Source organism: Loxodonta africana, chromosome 16 (assembly GCF_030014295.1).
Source record: "Loxodonta africana isolate mLoxAfr1 chromosome 16, mLoxAfr1.hap2, whole genome shotgun sequence".
NCBI classification, from domain to species: domain Eukaryota; kingdom Metazoa; phylum Chordata; class Mammalia; order Proboscidea; family Elephantidae; genus Loxodonta; species Loxodonta africana.
Genome location: NC_087357.1, coordinates 17,541,205 through 17,547,204, shown reverse-complemented (window position 1 = coordinate 17,547,204; position 6,000 = coordinate 17,541,205).

The window sequence follows — 6,000 nt, the reverse complement described above, 5'->3', positions numbered from 1 at the left end:
TTAAGTCAGATAGAAAAGGACTCTAGACCTTTCTGAGCCCCAGGTTTGCAGAAAATTGGGGAGCCAAAACTCCCTGGGCCAGTTTGGGCCAAGTTTCCATGCTTTGAGCAGCAAGATGTGACCAGGTCCTTATCTGGAGGGTTTGCTTTTAAGGAATAAGCAGCTCACTACCCTGGCAGTCTCTGCCCCCGCCCCCTTATCCCTTCCATGGGGCTTCCTCACTGGGCACCCACCCCAATTTCCTTGCAGACTGCAGGCCTCCCAAGTAGCAGCCTCCTGTTCTTCTGGGTATGAAGTTAGGATATTTCTCATGCTTTAGTGGGCTATCCCTGGCTTCCATTGTCTTTTTCCCTTTCTTTTTCCTTTTTTCCCCTCCATAAACCCAAGCCCTTGTGTGGTCCTTGCCTTTTAAAGAGGCGATAACGTGTGGACATCTGAAATTCCAACTTTATTTTCCTCTGGCCCACCTCGCCCATGCCTTCCTGGGGGAACTCCCGACTGCCTGCTTATTTTAGCTCTTACTCGTTAGCACAAGCTGACTGTAGTTGGGACCATCTGATCTGTGAGCCGGCCAAGCCGCGACAGCTTCTCCGAGCGCCGCTGGTCCGGGAGGCAGGCGGCAGGCTGGAGGAGGGACTGCGGAATCCCAGCGCGCTCCTCCGCGTCGGCGCGGGCGGTACAACCGCAGCCCAGCCGTCTGCCCCTGGTCTGGAGCCCAGGACCCGGTGTGAAAGGCCTTCCCTACTCTCCCAGATGCCTCAGCTGAGTGTATGCCGTGCTCCCCAAATTCATTATTAATTCAAGACACCAGTTTGGGGACCATCGAGCCTCTGAACAGCCTCTCTGGAAACCAAAACAATCACCAGGACACAGGCGAGGAGAGGAGGCAGCCGCTGGGTCTAGGACGTTGTCCCCTCTGTCCCAGCAGACACTTGGAAAACCACCTTCTAGGATGGGGCAGTTCTACTCCGTCCTATAGGGTCGCTATGAGTCGGAATCGACTCGAGGGCACGGGGTTGGTCGGGTTTAGAGGGGGCCAGCAGTCCCTCAGGGCAAAGAGTTGCTCCTGTCCCCCCCCCCTTTTCCTGGAACCGAAATTGGACCCTAGGGTGTTTGTTATAAAGACATAGCTAGTCTCACAGTGGTTTTGATTAGGGCTGAATTAAAATGATCAAAATGTGTGTTTGTGGGGAGATTAAAGTTTCCCTCAAATACCTTTACATATAAAAAAATATGTGTATTACACACATATATACAGAACTGTACACAATCTACAATATAATATATAATGTATAATGAAGTATACACGTTAAATAATGAAATATACACGTTAAATATGTAAGAGAACAATAATAAAATGTCAGAACTGTATGTTAAACAACATAATACAAAGCCATATAATATATAAAAAACTACATGTTAAACAATATAATACAAACAAACCACGTACATTTTAGGTGGCATTTATATATATGTATAAAACACAACGCTCTCCACCGAAATATCCAAGGTTCTAGGACTCTATAGTATCTCCAGGCTCACCACCCCTATTCCCACCCCATCCCAGCTCCCCACACTCCGGAGCTTCTTTGGAATGGAGGAAGTGATTCCAAATGACCACTTTCTCATCGAGGTTAGGGAGGAAACTGGTTGTCTCTCACACAGGTCAGACCCCAAAAGGGGGCATGCATTTCTTTACATGAGTCCTTAACACACACTGCCCGCGTTCATGGCAAGCCCTAATCCGACGGCTTTTGGTGCTGAGAGCGGAGACACAGGTGTTCCGTCTCAGACACGTAAAACAACTTCAGGTGCCATTTTCCAATGTAGGCATTCAGAGGCAATTTGGAAATGGAAACGAATCTTGATCTGCAATACCTGAATGTTCCAGAGACCGTTTAAAGCTGAGGTTGGAAAGTCAGTATGGAGCCCCACGGACTGACTGAAAGGAGACGATTCAAAGCAAACAAAATGAACAGTTAGAAATTTGGTATTAACCGCGCCCTCTCAAGTACTACAGCTTAATGGTAATTGCTGCGCCTGTTTACTCTTCTCATGCTGGGGAAATAAGAGACACACCTCGACAGAAAAGTTACCCTAAAGAGTTGCACCATTTAAAAAGGAAAAATATCTCCGCGGCTGATGTGGGTTTACTGGCAACCTGAAACTCTGCGTGTGTGTGTGTGTGTGTGTGTGTGCGCGTGTGTGTATGTATGTATGAATTAGTTTTTCTCTAGAGTTACGGAGAAGCGGAACCTCAAAAACAATTGTTTTGAAGATGGTGGTGTGTGTGTGCTAAATAAAGGCCGTGCCCCTCCTCAGCGCGACCTCAGCCCCAAAGCCTCTCCCGACCCTGAGTTCCCAGCCGGAGGCCCGGGCACACGCCGCAGCAAGCGCCACGCTGCCGGGGCGTCCGCGGCCCAGAGCTTTTATTTGCCGTCTCTTTTAACTCTCCAAGGCTGCTTCTCTCCTCTTGGAGCGCCCTGCGGCGGAGTGGCAGACAAGCCCGGTCGTTCTGTGGGCCCTCACCTCAGAGTCAATATTATCGCAGATGGGCACGGTAGACTGGAATGAAAAGCTAATATTGAACCGACGAGGTCCTGCCTGCGCTGCAGCGAGGCCAACCTTGCTCACGCAGATCCCGCGAGCCCCTGGCGGCCGGGCTAAGCTAGGGAGGCCACGGTTGGGCTTCCCCTCATCCCGCTGGGGTGGGGGGCACGCCGGGCCCAGAGCCGAGGCCTGCAGGCCCCAGGAGACACCCTTGGGCCCTGCTCCGGCCAGGGGGGAAGTGGAGCGCACAGCGAGTCCCCACGCCTGGACGCCAAGAGGACGCAATTGGCCTAGCATGTCCAACCTCCCTGCGTGAGGGGCTCCTGGATTCTAGTGCGGCGTGGCGGGGAGGGGTGCAGCTTCGGGGCCTCAAACTTGCCCCTCACCCGGGGGGGGGGGCCAGTCCTAGTGAGAGGCCCCCTGGTCGCCGCTGCGGCCACCTGTCATTGTAGGTCGCCTAGGCCAATGCCCGGCTGCGGCCGCTTAGGGACCCTATCTCCAGGGGCCTCTTCGGAAACCGCAGCCCCTTTGGACTCTCCTGTCCAGGACTCGCTCCGCGCAGGTGGGGCAGAGCGCAGGGAGGCAGAGGACGCTGGACACCGGCAGAGGGGCCCTCAGGCCACCTCGTTCGTTGACTGCGCTCGGAGCTCTTCCCTCCAGTGGTCAAAGGCCCTGTTTGTTGGCCACCTCCGGATGTGTCAGGGCCGTTTCCAGTTGCCCACAAAAGTGACGCGGTGGTGCAGGGCACAGGTCGGGCCCTGCAGACCCCTTCGATCATGGGCGGCGGCAAGGCCACTGAAGGCTCTCTGGTCCCTATACCCAGGGCTTGAACCCGCAGAAGGCTTTAGGCAATTGAGTGAGGAGAAAGAGGGCGCGGAGCTCTGTCTGAAGCCGGGAAAAGTGGCCTAGGGGACAATGGTGGCAAGTGGATGTGAGGCAAGCGTGGAGGTCTGCTATTTGGGGTCCTCCCAAGGAGACTTGCGGTGCCGACAGGTTGGGTGCTCCGCCCATCTGCGAGCGCTCTTCGCTGCCTTTTCCGGTTGACAAAGGGCAGCCATCTGGCCACGCAGGGTGGGGAGCAGAAGCGTCGGTCCTAGGGCTCTTCCGGGAGTGACCACTTCACCCAGGGAAGGGGGATGGATACTGCATAACCTTGGACTGCTTGTGTAATCTCTCTGAGCCTCAGACTTCTCATCTGGGAAACAGATATCATGACTCCTTCCCTACTCACCTCTCCACCTTATGAGGTTCACTGAGATCATGGGTGTGAGAAAACGTTCTAAAGGTCACAATTCCATACAGTGGCAGGAACTGTTAACATCCTCCTAAGTCCTGTTGCATCTCCAGGATTCAAGCCCAGCTGGGGCATCTAAGAGAAGAAGCTTCTATTTCCAAATGGCCGAAATCCCCTTTCTCAGCCCCAGCCTGCTGCCCCCCCAAAACAAAACCAAACCCCTTGCTGTGGAGTTAATTCTGACTCATAGCAACCCTATAGGACAGAGTAGAACTGCCCCACAGAGTTTCAGAGGAGTGCCTGGTGGATTCGAACTGTCTGCCTTTTGGTTAGCAGCTGTAGCTCTTAACCACTACCCACCAGGGTTTCCACCGGGCCCCCAGAATCCAGAAAATGGGAAAGTACTCATAGAAGAGATGATAAAGTTCCCAAGAGAGGGATTCCTGAGTTCACCAGCATTTCCAGAATCCACATGGGTTGGAAGGTGGAAAGCCAGGTCTCAAACAAAATAATGCCAGATAAGGCAGCAGAGAAGTGGAAAGGGGTGTGCCCTCCCCCCATCCATGCTAGCCCTGTGATCTGGCTGAGGCCACCTCAGCCCACCTGGGGTTGCACCCAGTACATGTTCTTGTGGCTCAATGTAGCCACAACTTTTGGGCTGGTTGGGGTGGGCTGCAACACCCCCCCAAACACATGGGCCCCAGAGAGGGCAGGAAAGACAGAGTTGCCCCCATCCTTGCCCCTACCCCTGCCCTTGCCCCTTTTCTGGGGCAGCAGCCTGAGAAAGAGCCCCCAGGCTCCCTAGTTCTACATCTCTGGCTGTGTGTCCATCTGTCTCCTCTTGGCCTTTGACTGTCCTGGGGAGCAGAGGGAGAAAGAAACCGGGATCCTCCTTTGATTGTGGTTTCTTATTTTCAATAGTAAATCAAACGGACAGCAATTTGTGACAAGACATTGACCAGTTCCTTCAAGAAGAAGGTGGTAAACCCAACTGGCCGGTCCTGCAGGGTGAGCTCCACGCGGAGCTGCGGAGTTCCTGGCTCTGAAAGGTTGAATCTCAAGCGGGTGGGTCTCGGGAGACCCGGACGCTCACAGCTTTGGCTGACATCGCTGAAAGACAGCGCCTATCGCCTGCGGTCGCCCGGGGCCGGACCGCAGAGGTGTCAGACCCACCCGCGGAGGCTCAGCGCCCCACGTCGGCGCTCTGAGCAGTTCCGTTGAAGGCTCCGCTGGGGGCCACCTTCACAGCACACGCGTTTCCAGAGCACCCCTCCTGGATTCACGACCTCCCCTCACCTGAAGAGCCAGGCTGCCCCGGGACATATATCTGGGAGAAAGGGGCTGTTATCTGGGCCCCGTAGCAGCCGGAAATGCGGAGGCGTCTCCGTGGTGACCACCTTGGCCCCCCTGTCCTGGGCTGCCCTCTTGCAAAAAAAGCACCTCAGCTCCTCCAACCTCACCCCAGGCAGCGCGCGCTCAGGCTGTAGCGGCCCATCCTCTGGACCACTATAGTCGGGGCCAGGAGGTCTGAGGCCTCAGAAGTGGAGCGTGGGAGCATCTGCGCGGTAGCTGAATCACCCAGGCAGATGAGACCACGGCCCCCTCGTCGTCTTAGAGTCGAATCTGCCGGCCTCGGAAGACAGCCCAGACTCGGAAGAAAGCCTGATTCCTCGAAGAGCTGTTAGTCTAGTGTGGATGGAGAACTCTGTGGCGGAGCGCTGGGCTGGTGGAGGCAGAACGGATGCATTTCGAAGTCGGCCTTTCTCCTCGGTGGCCAGAGCCTCCTTAGGCCCCCTCCCCTGGCCCGAACGGGGATCGTGTTGACTCTTGACAGTGTGGGCTCCACCCTCCCCGGGCCCCCAGAGCCACAGCCGAGGGACTAGGCGGCCACCCGGCCCTCGCCACTAGGCGCCGCTGCGCACACGCCGATCTGGGCCCCCGGCCGGCGCGCGGCCTCCGTGGAGGAAGCCAAAAAGGGATTTGCCGCATTTTAATTTTTAAAAAATGTTTTTAAGGTATTAATTTACTTTTCATTTCTCACTGCCGCCGTTCGTGTTCGGAGGAGTCGGGTAACTGGAAATCCCTGTGGGTTGGAGAATTTTTAACCGCTCCTCGAGACCTACCTATCTCCTAGCCACCGGCAGGAGAAAGCCTCGCCCCTCACCGATGCCCGCGCTTCCTGCGCTGCACCGCAGGCGCCCAGTGCCTGCTCACCC